Below are 13,669 nucleotides of genomic sequence, written 5' to 3' on the forward strand. Positions count from 1 at the left end.
ACATCAATTGAATTGGAACAACAATTTGAACACGGCACTATGAAATTGAATGAACTGGAAATCCAATAATCATGCAAAACAAATGACCCTAAAACAAATGAAAATTAAGTTACTTAAACAATGTAATTCGTGTGTTATCACACGCGGAGGGTAGCTAATTGACACACAAAAAACTTGCAAGTGGGGTTAAAGTAGTTTATATATGGGTGAAACTTGCAAATTGAATAATATGGCTTATTTTTATTATGTGTTTGATAAATTATCCACAATTTTTCAAAGAGAACCTTATTATAATAAGAATAAGTTATGATAATATATGAATTAAAGGCCTACCACTGAAAGTGAAAATTGATAAAAAATTTCATGTAAATCCCACTACTTTATGTATTTTTTTTTTAAGTACTTCATGTGTTGTTAAAATGGTAGAATCCCACAAATATTTCATTTGAATCTGATACTTCACATAGGTCCCATCTCTCACGTGATTAGGCATTACTTCACTATCATCTCAATTGCATGAATAGAAAATAGGTTAAAGAGATTAGGTATGGAAGAAATTACACCTCTAATAGAAATATTTAGACTTTAGGGATTTATGGTTTTTGTGTGTTTCTCATATAATCATATGGCTTCTTTCGATACTCCTCATTACATTACATATTACACAAATCTAGGCAGCCTAAAAGATTATTTCAAATAAAATCAATAGGAGTCCATATTATACATAGCTAAACTCTAGTTTTTTTTTTTTTTTTGAATGACAAATATTATTAAAATAACACCAACACAATACAAAGCTGAGCAAAGGAACATGCATGCAACCGAAGAGAACACAGCAAAAAAACCTAACTTGTAGGAAACAATAGTTCACAACAAAAGCATGCACCCTCCCACCTAAACAGCCTTAGCAACAATTTGAGGCAACACCAACACAAGACGTGCACGGTTTGTATGAGGCAACAATACAAAGAAACCTGTCATTAATAATGCATTATCATGGATCATTATGTACATTTCTGAGTCTCCGTTGCAAGTCTTCCCCTTTGCATTACTGCATTATTAACAAGTCTTCCTCCTCTTTGTTAACTCTCCCCATTTGTATCTGAAAGTGAGAAGAAATAATAATAATTTGTAAACACCTTGGATAGTGAGCGCTTCTTTCGATACTCCTCATTACATTACATATTACACAAATCTAGGCAGGCTAAATGATTATTTAAAATAAAACCAATAGGAGTCCATATTACACAAGCGTGCATGGTGTGTATGAGGCAACAATACAAAGCTGAGCATATCACACTTTTCATTCCATTTCTTTATCGCATTTTCTTATCAGTGCACATTGTTGTATTTGTTATAGATGCATCTTGTCCATCACGATTTGAAGATGCAAAGTCTGCACTTGGTAAGTGAGACTTGATTTTAGTATTTGTAAATAACTATTTTTTTTAATAATTATTTTAATAACCATGATTATTACTCTTATTTATGATTTTATGGGTTGGATTTTGATATTAGGGGTTGATTAAAAGCTTTCTTGCTCTCTCCTTTGTCGATTTCTCCCTTTGGTTTTGGTAAGCTTTCTCCTTTCTCCTTTAATTTGTTTTCTCTTGATTATTGAATTTATGAATTTAGGGGTTGGATATTTTTTTTTTGTTTTGGTTATAGGGGGTTGGATTTTGATATTTCATGCTATTTGTTTATCATGCTAATTTGTGTGTTTTATGCCCTTTTCTTGTTGTCTGGTTGCTGAGAAATTTGTATAAAATTTCATATCTTACAAATTAAATGTTTTTTTTTTTTGTTTAAACGTAAACTTGTTTCAGAAATTTGGAACATCTTACTGCCTTTGTTTTTTCAATTTATGGCGTAGAGCTAATTTTAGATCTAAAATAAATTTGTATTTTTCTAAAGAGTGCTAGATTTAATTTCTGGTGAGTGTTGTTGAGCTAATATCAGAACTCAATTCATGTTACTTTATTTTTTTCATACGGACATACATTTGCACTATAATTCGTCTCAGCGGCCAAGTCCGCCCTCTGCACCGTCTCTCTCCTAGTCTTGCACTATAACAGGTATCCTCTCTCTCTCTCTCTCTCTCTCTCTCTATCTCTCCCTCTCTCAATTGCGCGATTTGTGTGACCTTAGCTCCAAAATTTGTGTATGAATTTTACATTTTTTTGTTAATTAATGTAATGGTAGTTGTTGTGGTATCTGATTGGGAATTTGTTTAACCTTTTGACGGGTAATGAAATAAGATTACAAATTTCACTATAAGAAGAAGTGAAAAAAGTAAACTCATACCACTGTATAAAATTCAAAATCGTGAATTAATCACCATTTCGTAGAAAAAATGTATGGTGATAGAAATGTGAATATTAGTGAATCACTATGAACCACTAACACAATTCTTATTATACCTTGATGGCTTTGCCATTTGATGATCATAAAGAAAGGGTCGTCGTGAGTTTTTTGTTTCTATACTCGGTTGCAACATTTTGATTAGAGGGGGATATGCCCATCGCAAACTTATGATACGATTTCCTAATAATTTTCTAGTGCATGCTTATAGTAAATTGGTCTCAAACATATCCTTTAAATTCTGATTACAGTTACGTCCATGTGATATTTTCTCTATCAACTCTATTATTATTTTTTCTTAGAATTGAAATGTTTTTGGCTGAACATGTAATTATTTCTTGCCAGTATGCAACACAAGTTATTGTGTTATATTTCATATTCTTTATTGAAGTTATGTTTCAATTCAGTTGTTTGCAAAAATATATGTTTCTAGTTTTCATAATTAATAGTTTAATACATCTCATATATAGAAGAGTCATGTTACAAATGCCTCCCTTTCTATCAACTTTGGTTTGTGGTCAACATCAAAGTATATAATATGCAAAAAAATATGTCTATACTTATATTTAAATTTCTACATGCAACTTGATTAATCAATTTATTTCCTTCTTTTTTTGTTTCCAGACCTTCCATCTTAGTTAATTTTTTCCTTTTCTTGTTCAATTTGTTCATACAATTTAAGGTATTGAGCATAAGTTGAAAGTTACCTACACAATGAAACATTCTTGAACATAACCGTTACGACTCTCTTTTATTTATTGTTGTTAAAGTCAACAATGCAACACGATAGAATGATATGCATTTCATATTTTGTTAGACTAATGTCATGTCACACTATATATGGTCATAGATATATCCTAATAAGGTGACCACTTAATTTGATAATGCTCTTTGCTTCTATGTGCTTGTTTGATCTTCAATTATGACCGATTGAGGTATATATATTAGCATCACTGACATCAATTTTGGGGACAGTAATTGGTAGTTGTAGTCCTTGTTGGGAGATTTTTTGTGTGGACTCATCTGACATCATTGCTTTTTGTTCTTTTGATATGACCCATACAACAATGTATAGTCCTGTAACCACCACCACTCCTCTAACAATGATGATGTACATAAAACAAATCAATGAGGAAAATATGAGTTTGACATTCTTAACCAAAAATGCTTGATTTTAATGAATGAAACTTTAGAAAAGAAACAATTTGTGAGAATGAGAAGCATAATTATCAATTTAATCTTTAAAATTGTAGTTGTTGTATAATGTGATCTCTTAAATTAAAGGAACTTTAAAATAATTCTTGAAATTGAAAAGCATTGATCACATTAATCTTTTCGAGAAAAAATATTTAAAGTAGAAATTTACCGATCCAAAAAGACTAATGTTGATGCAATCAAAGATTTTTCAGTTTTATATATTATGTTGAAAGTTCGGTTAATGTCATGTATCATAGAGTTTAACGTGTTTGATTTTAGAGACTAAATTGATTATTTAGTTTGCAATAAATTTAGAAGAGTGTTAGGAATACACTCTGGGTTGCTATAATATACCTTTCAAGGTGGAGTATCTCCGAGAGGAAAATACATGCCAAATCTAGGACTATAATCATACGCAAAGGAGTATAGGCAGTCATAAAAATAGGTCCCGTAGTTTTAATTACATACCCTTGCACATAATATTGAAATGCTAAAGTTACTATTCCTTGGGTAAAACATTCGAAGAAAAAATATTAGAAACAAAATTAGAATACTTGTTTAATGTTGTAACTTGGACCTAACTTCTTAAAAAAAAAAATTGAGTTGGGTCTTTGAGTTTAGATGGGCTCATTAGCCCATTACTATAACAATTGTTCAAAAACATCTCAAATTCATTGTCAAACGATAGCTAACTACCTTTCGGCCCTTACTAGGCGCCTAATGAGCAATGTCCTTATTGAAAATTGTTACTAACCGCATATATTGAAGCAAAGAGTCTAGAGTCCAATCCCAACGACCAATCTTCAGGGTGTTTGGTCTCCATGAAAACAGTTAAAACACTGCTTTGAAGTGCACCAATAAAGCAAACCCATGTGGCTAGTGACATCTTTGTTGGATACTTTCTCAATGTTATGATCTGCAATTTGTAAGAAATTGCTTAGTCGGGGTTGAAACTGTATTTGAAAATCGTTTGAAACTTTAGTGACTATAGATATCATTTGTTAAAAGTAGAAGTTAGTGGTTCTCCTCATCTTTTGACCCGAGACATGATTTTATTCGTGTCAATTTAACAAAAACAAGGAAAAAAATGTGTATGCCTCAAAAGTCAACACATTATTTATCCAACATCAATTATATCACTATCTTAGTAGTATTGATTTTCTATCTAAAGTGCCATTTATTTAAAAAACTGAAATATTTTAATTTATTTTCTGAATATGCCTAATATCTAAAATTAAAATATGAGGTGCAACTACTCAAATTGGATCATCTACGACCGGTTTTATTGTATTGTCAAACCCTAAAATCTTAGATTTAGAGAATGAATTTAATTTATCTTTATTAATCTAACGGTCTAAAACCGACTCCACTATAAAGTCGACAATAGAGGATTCGGGCTCAAATATGTATATGTGAACATACTTGTAAAATGTAGAAAGCAGAGATGCCAACACAACCAATGAGAATAAACAATGCACCAAGGAGCCAGTGTGCACCAGTGGGATCATTCACATTTTTAGGTTGGTGCATTTGAGTAGCTACTGATGACCCAACAATTTGAACAACAGGACCTTTGTATAGTGCGATTAGTAAGCACCACCAAGATGCACCAGTGTGCCAATCACTTTGGCTTGCATCCTATCTCCTTGGTGGGTCTTGGGGATGCATTACTGGTGGCACTATACAAAGGTCCTGATGTTCAAATTGTTGGGTCATCAGCAACTACTCAGATGCACCAGCCTTAAAGTGTGAATGATCCCACTAATGCACACTAGCTCCTTGGTGCATTGTTTATCCTCATTGGTTGTGTTGGCATCAATGCTTTCTACATTTTACAAGTAAGTTCACATATACATATGTGAACCCGAATCCTTTATTGTCGACTTTATAGTGGATCAGGTTTTAGAATGTTAGCTTAATAAAGATAAATAAAAGTCATTCTTTAAATCTAATATTCTACGGTTGACAATACCATAAAACGGGTCGTAGATGATCCAATTTGAGTAGTTGCACCTCATATTTTAATTTTAGATATTAGGAATATTCAGAAAATAAATTAAAATATTTCAGTTTTTTAAATTAATGGCACTCTAGACAGACAATCAATACTACTAAGATAGTGATATAATTGATGTCGATTTGACAAAATAATGATAATAATGTGTTTACTTTTGAGGCATACACATTTGTTTTTTCTTGTTGTTGTTAAGTTGACACCAATAAAATCATGTATCGGGTCAGAAGACGAGGAAAACCACTAACTTCTCTTTTAACAAATTATGTCTATAGTCATTAAAGTTTCAAATAATTTTCAAATAAAGTTTCAACCCCGACTAAACAATTTCTTATAAATTGCAGATCATAACATTGAGAAAGTATCCAACAAAGATGTCACTTGCCACATGAGTTTGCTTTATTGGTGCACTTCAAAGTAGTGTTTTAACTGTTTTCATGGAGCGTAAACACCCTGAAGCTTGGTCTTTGGGCCTAGACACTAGACTCTTTGCCTCAGTATATGCGGTAAGTAACAATTTTCAATAAGGACATTGCTCATTAGGCGCCTATCAAAGACCGAAAAGGTAGTTAGCTATCGTTTGACAACGAATTTGAGATGTTTTTGAACAATTGTTATAGTAATGGGCCAATGAGCCCATCTAAACTCAAAGACCCAACTCAATTTTTTTTAAGAAGTTAGGTCCAAGTTACAACGTTAAACAAGTATTCTAATTTTGTTTGTGACATTTTTTCTTCGAAAGTTTTACCTAGAGAATAGTAACTTCAGCATTTCAATATTATGTGCAAGTCTATGTAATTAAAACTACGGGACCTATTTTTGTGACTTCTTTTACTCTTTTGCGTATGATTATAGTCCTAAGTTTGGCTTGTATTTTCCTCTCGAGGAAACTTCACCTTGAAAGGTATATTATAGCAACCCAGAGTGTATTCCTAACACTCTTCTAAATTTATTGCAAACTAAATAATCAATTTAGTCTCTAAAATCAAACACGTTAAACGTTACGATACATGACATTAACCGAACTTTCAACATAATATATAAAACTTAAAAAATCTTTGATTGCATCAACATTAGTCTTTTTGGATCGGTAAATTTCTACTTTAAATATTTATTCCCGAAAAGATTAATGTGATCAATGCTTTTCAATTTCTAGAATTATTTTGAAGTTTTTTTAATTTAAGAGATCGCATTATACAACGACTACAATTTTAAAGACTAAACTGATAATTATGAACGATTCTCATTCTCTCAACTTGTTTCTTTTCTAAAGCTTCACTCATTAAAATCAAATATTTTTGGTTAAGAATGTCAAACTCATATTTTCCACTTTGATTTGTTTTATGTACATCAACAATGTGGGAGGAGTGGTGGTGGTTACAGAACTATACGTCGTTGTATGGGCCAAATCAAAAGAACAAAAGCAATGATGTCAGATGAGTCCCCACAAAAAATCTTCCAACAAGGACAACAACTACCAATTAGTGTCCCCAAAATTGATGTCAATGATGATAATAAACCTCAATTGGTAATAATTGAAGATAAACCAGCACAGAGAATCAGTGTGGATTATCAATTTAAGTGGTCACCTTATTGGGATATATCTATGACTATATATAGTGCGACATGAGATTAGTCTAACAAAATATGAAATGCATATCTTCCTATCGTATTGCATTGTTGACTATAACAAAAATAAATAAAAGAGAATCTTAACGGTTATGTTCAAGAATGTCTCATTGTGTACGTAACTTTTAACTTGTGCTCAATACGTTAAATTGTCTGAAAAAATTGAACAAGTAAAAGAAAAAATTATTAACTAAGATGGAAGGTCTGGAAAAAAAAAAAAGAGGAAATAAATTGATTAATCATGTTGCATGAAAATATTTAAATATAAGTATAGACATATATTTTTGCATATTATATACCAAAGTTGATAGAAAGAGAAGCATTTGTAACAAGACTCTTCTATATGTGATGTATTAAACTATTAATTATGAAAACTAGAAACATATATTTTTGCAAACAACTGAATTGAAACATCACTTCAATAAAGAATATGAAATATAACACAATAACTTGTGTGGCATACTGGCAAGAAATAATTACATGTTCAGCCAAAAGCATTTCAATTCTAAGAAAAAATAATACTAGAGTTGATAGAGAAAATATCACATGGATGTAACTGTAATCAGAATTTAAAGGATATGTTTGAGACCAATTTACTATAAGGATGCACTAGAAATTATGAGGAAATCGTAGCATAAGTTAGTGATGGACATATCCCTCTCTAAATTCTAGTGCTAAATTATATTATGCTGAGTGACTATTTTTTAGGTATTTCGTCCCATAAATATGTCACTAAAATGTATATTTGTAGTACTGGAAAAAAATATTTAGTCTTAATATTGATGATGAACTTTTGGACATCATTGAAGATGGTATTGACATTCCAATAGATGAAGAAGGTGTAGCTATTGATAGAAAGAAACACACTGTTATTCATAAAAAACTCTACAAGAAGCCTCACAAAGTTAGAGGAGTTATTGTTGCTGCTTTATCTCACAGTGAATACTTGAAGTTAGGTGACAAATAAACTCCTAAAGCTATCTTCAAATCTTTGCTCTCAAACTATGAAGGTAACAAGAAGGTTAGAGAAGCCAAAGTTAATCTTCTTGTTCAATAGTATGAGATGTTCAAATCTCCTGCGGGTAACTGACAATATTTTCTTTTTGTATGTGGTCGTTGCTCATGCGGGTAACTGACAGTATGTTCATCTTCACCGCAGTAATGATTGTTATACCCTAATTTTGGACCTAAAAATACTTGTTCAATTCTTCTTTCCTTGCATTTCAAGTCATTTGAACCGTCTCTGATCAATTACATCTTCCTCTGCATTTTATTTCAATATTACTTGCAAAATTCATATAAAAGGGTATTTTAGTCATTTCCTGTGTCCAAGCTCATTTTAGTCCTTTAAAAATTGCTTGAGTCTTTTCAATTGTTTGAATAAGTTTTTATTTCAATTCCATGTCAAAACCCATTTTAAAAATTGCATTTGAAGTCATTTTGAGTCAGTTTAGCCCCTAGGGGCATTTTAGTCTTTTCATGTGTTAAAGCTCTGTTTAATCTCTTAAAATTGTCTCTAAGTCTTTTAATTTGCTTGTATAAGCTCTTGCTTCAATTCCTCTGTTAAAAACCATTTTTAAATTGCATCTGAGTCATTTTTAGTCGTTTTAGTCCCTAGGGGGCATTTTGGTCATTTCACACGAAATTTCGACAGAGAGAGGTTACTTTAAAGTACCTCATTTAAGTAGTTGGTTCGTTTTAGTCCATTTTGTGTTTTTTATTGGTTTCACTTTACGTTTATTTCAAATTACATTTTTTAATTCAATTTTATTAATTTTTTCATTTTAGTCCTAAAGTTTCCAAAAATTGCATATTTAGTCCCTTTGTGTCATTTTATTTTCTTTTAGGTCCTTTTTTGATTCGAATTTTTTTCCTTTCCTTTAGGTCAAACTTCTTGTTTTAATCCTTTTTGGTCAATTACATTTCAGTCCCAGAGTCATAACAATTTTGCAGAATGGTCCTTAGTGTTTTTTTTGCAGGTTAGTCCCTTAAGTTCTGGAAAATTGCAAAGAGGTCCCTAAAACAAGAAACCCAGCAAGGCCGAATATCTCAAGTCCAGTCCAGGTGTCACAAGTCCATTGGTCAAGGCAATACACATGTCAGTTATAAAAAGATCCAATCATCACAAGTCCCATTCAGAATTGAACACATCATCAGAATCACAGAAACAACAAACAAATTTCTCTCTCTTGGCAGTTAGATCAAAAATCTCAGAATTCTTCAAGAACACGAAGAACACACACAAACCCTAACTTTCCAGTAACAAAAATTTCAATCAATTGCAATGAATTCAAGGCAGTTCTCAGAGATTCACTGAGGAATCTTCATCATTGAACCCTAGCCACTGCAATTCAAGCTCCAATTCAAAGAATTCGAGCGATCACAGTGGTGAGAGAGAGAAGAAGAGCGAAATCATTCGAAGTGAACCAGAGAAGAAGAAGACGAACAAAAACGAAGCGCTTACCAGAAGAATCAGAAGCTCTCTTGAGGATTTCGTTCGAATCTCCAATCAAGTCCAGGTAAAACCACAAAACCTTCTCGTTTTCAGTTTTAAATCATCATCGAAGGCTTGTAAGCATAAATAAACGGTGAATCGAAGCAAAAACTTTGAAAAGATTCAAGAAAGAATTGAAACCGAAACCCTAAAATGTAAATTCTTCAAGATTCACCGTTTATTTCATGAATCCAAGTTTATAATCATCATCAGCGAAGAAAATAGGTTAGATTAGGGTTTAGTTTCAAGAAGATTAGAAAAAGTTTGAAAAACCTAGAAACCGTAAGTTCAAAGTCCGATCTACTTCGTTTTCATCACAATTTCACAAAAATAACCGTAGATCCGTAAACAGGGGAGGAAGACGAACGTTTCTGTGTAAAAAGTTTGAAAAAGTAGCATCAGATCGTCGGAGAAGATGAAGATTCCGATGAATCTTCATCTTCCTCCGCCGTCCTCCCCAGTTTCCGGCTAGGTTAGGGTTTTAGAGAGAGAAGAGAGAAGAACGAGTGAAGAGAGAGAATGAGAAGTGAGAAATGAATTAGACCGGTCACTAGGCATTTATATAAGCCCTTGGACCGGTCTGGTTCATTTGGTTCGCCTCTCTTTGTTTCCTGGCCGTTGGATCTAGGGTTGATCCATATGGATCAATCCAACGGCCCCTGAATTCCCTGAGAATCCATGATCCATGCAGGTTTGGTTGGGCTTAGTTCCTTCGTTTGTTTTGGATTTCCTGCTATGTACACCACTGGACCTTGCTTTTCACACCTCCTGCATGTCAAAATTTTGTGCAAAAATTCCAAATAAATTTCTATGAGTTCTTGATAATTTTCTTGGTGTTTTTATAATATTTTTGCATAATAAAATTTGATGGAAAATATGTGTATTAATTCTTGTTACTTGTTTACTTTTCTTGTTAATTTTTTGAGGAACTTTGCTATGATTTTGATCATGATACATTGATGCATGATATGGGTACTTAATGTGTGATTTTAAGATGTGTTTGCCACTGTTTTGTTATGTTCACTCCACTGTTGTATGATTGATTTGTTAGTCTCTTGTTTTGCAAGTCTTGTGAAAACAAAGTGTCAAATGTGTCTAAAAAATGTATCATACCTTTTGACTTGAGTATATTCCTATAATTCCCATGTTATGGCTACAATAAAACTCTTTGAATACTACCATAATAAGGAAATTATAGGTCATGTACTTATTGAGAGGTTATGGTGAATTTTAACTACATTTTGACACTTTTATTCTTGTCATTTTTACTATTCTTTGTTTAGTATATCCTTGTCTATCTTTCTATCATTTTGTGCCTTAAATTCACTAACCATTCTACTTCATATTTCATACATCATGAGCATTCCATACTTCATCTCCTCCTTCACTTTATTTCTTGTACATTTAAATTTTTACCAAGACTTAGAATGTAACATTTAGGAATTCTTGTACTTTACTTTCATGCAATTTAAATTCTTGCAAGACCATAGCATGTAACTAGGGCATGATGTAAAGGACAATGGACTCTAATGATGTACACCGACACAAGCACCGACACATGCACACACCTCACTTTAGATATATGGCTAGGATATGCATGCTTAGATGTATGTTTAGGATTGTATGTTTAGATGGATGCTTAGGCTTTACACTTAGAAAAACCTCTTTTCTAAAAAATATGAACAATATCACTCAAATCTTTTTCACAATAAACCTTGGGATCAAAATCCCATTGTATTTTTCCTTTCATTTTCTTAATCAAATTTCAACGAAAATTAATCATACTTGACCCTTTTTCCAAAATAACTAATCAAACCTCACAATTTCACAATCTTATGCCCTTGAGGCCTCTTTCTCTTATTCTTCAAAATTCCATTTTCAAACTTAAAATCAACCAACAAAAACAAAAACATTTTTGGAAGAGAACTACGGTGGATTTGATCCCTTAAACGGGTACGTAGGCAAGGACAAAATTCCTTCAATTCAACTAAAATAAAAATCCAAACACATTCTTCTCCCTCCAATTCTTCACTTAGAATACTCTTAGGCTTAATATCATCTTTCAAAATAGCATTTAAAAATAAAGCGCGCGCGTAGAAAGTAAAGACGGTTCCTATAGGATACTATAGTCGTTATGGGGGCCTAACACCTTCCCGTAGCGAAAACAACTCCCGGACCTCGATTCTCAAGGGTTTTGCTTACTTTTTCCCTTCCCAAGAAAAAATAAGATATCACCGGTTGAAAAGGTTCAAACGTAATCAATGTTTGACACCCGAAAACCAAGATAAAACAATGATGATAGAAAGTCTTTTCTCCCCAGTGATAATTATTAGTTTGTCCCTCAGTCGGCATACACTTGCCGCTCGTTGCATGCATTTATATTCATAAGCATTGCATTCTCAGCATTTCAACCGGTCAAAATTGGTGTATTTGGTATTTAAGTCTCTTCGATCCGTTGATTTAAAAATTTTATCTTTTTAAATCCCGAGATGAAGTAACTTAAATAGGGGCATCTGTCATACCCCAATTTTTGACCAAAAAAATCCTACATTCATACACTGACACGTGTCCTTTGGCCCTTATCAATCTTTGACTTTTCAACGAAAAATTCGGCAGAGAGGTATTTTAAAATACCTCATATTTGATTCCGAGTCGGGCCCTCTTCTCTCAATTTTTCATTTTTTATTTAAATTTTGGTTTCCATCTTTTATTAACTTTAAAGTCATTTTTTTATCTTTATATTTATATCATTTTTGTCTCTTATTTTAGTCCTTCTATATTTTTATTTTTTTAACGTCCAAAATAAAGCCAATTTAACACAAGAAGAACATTCTCAAGAGTGTTCTGCTGAAGTTACAAATGCCACCATATCACAGCTCATTCACAGCTCAAACAGCCTGTCATGTTTCCTCTCCAAGCCAAACAGCCTGTCATGTTCCTCTCCAAGCAACATTATTTTGCTCATAACTCAGTTCTATAAATATAACACCTGCAGACAGCAAATAAAACACACAGAAAAACACAACAACCGGCAAGGCATTTTTTTTTTTTACACAAATTGCTAAACCTGCATAATCAATGTATCATAGCAACATAGTAACACAACAAAGAAGCTCATCGAATCGTAACTTTCATCATCAACACCAATCTCAACACAAAACCCAATCGGCCAAAATCAATGAATCCAGCAACCAAACCCATCGCAAATCCATCCACACACACACAAACCAAACCCACGACCAGCACAACCCCATACACCCGAGTTCAAAGAAATCCCAAACAATCACGAAGTGACAGATCCAAACGGATCCATAACCACACACCAAAGTTAGTTTTCTTTGCCTTTTTTAGATCTAGAGGCTTATGGTTAGTATTTGGAAATTTTAAGGGGAGGAGAGTGTAGAGGAGAAGAAAAGAAGTAGAAAGGACAAAAAAAATAATAATAAAAGAGGTGGCTCTAGCGGCGGCGCCACCACCTATGGTGGTTGGCCACCGCGTTGGAGGCCATCTCCGGTGACTAAAAAAAGAAGAAGAAGAAGTTTGTGAAGGGAGAAGAGAGAAGACGTGAGGGAAAGAAAAGAGAAGGAGAGAGAAAGTTGTGAAAATGAAAAAAAATGAGTGTTAATCCCCATTTATACCAACCTTTAAGCTGACCCATTAACCCATGGATCTGTTCCATAACCGACCCAACTTTTAACCCACTCCAAGCCCATTTTCGTTTTAGCCTTAGACCTAGCATGCTGCTCCCTTTGCTAATTTTCTTCACTACTGTTTTGCTGTTTTATATCCCCATTATACTGCTGCACCCCCTTCCCTGCATCTAACTTTATTTCTTTTCATGCATTTTAAATTCCCCTTGCATTTTATTTTCCTTTAGCATTTATTCTTTTACTTTATGTTTATTATATCATCATGCATTCTTAATTTTCATCATTTATTTTTATTGTATAGCTATTAGAATGTACTTAGGTCCA

At 32.9% G+C, this 13,669-nt stretch overlaps 2 pseudogenes; one reads left to right on the plus strand and one right to left on the minus strand.

Annotated features, from left to right (window-relative positions):
- Positions 1-3,258: 3,258 nt before the first annotated feature.
- The window catches only part of LOC146955268 (WAT1-related protein At4g08290-like), a 48,895-nt pseudogene continuing 38,484 nt past the window's right edge, over positions 3,259-13,669 (minus strand).
- LOC146955269 (WAT1-related protein At4g08290-like) lies at positions 5,163-7,304 on the plus strand (annotated as a pseudogene).

This window comes from Medicago sativa, chromosome 1 (genome assembly GCF_051527215.1).
Source record: "Medicago sativa cultivar Bolivia chromosome 1, Bolivia_mono, whole genome shotgun sequence".
Classification (NCBI taxonomy): Eukaryota; Viridiplantae; Streptophyta; class Magnoliopsida; order Fabales; family Fabaceae; genus Medicago; species Medicago sativa.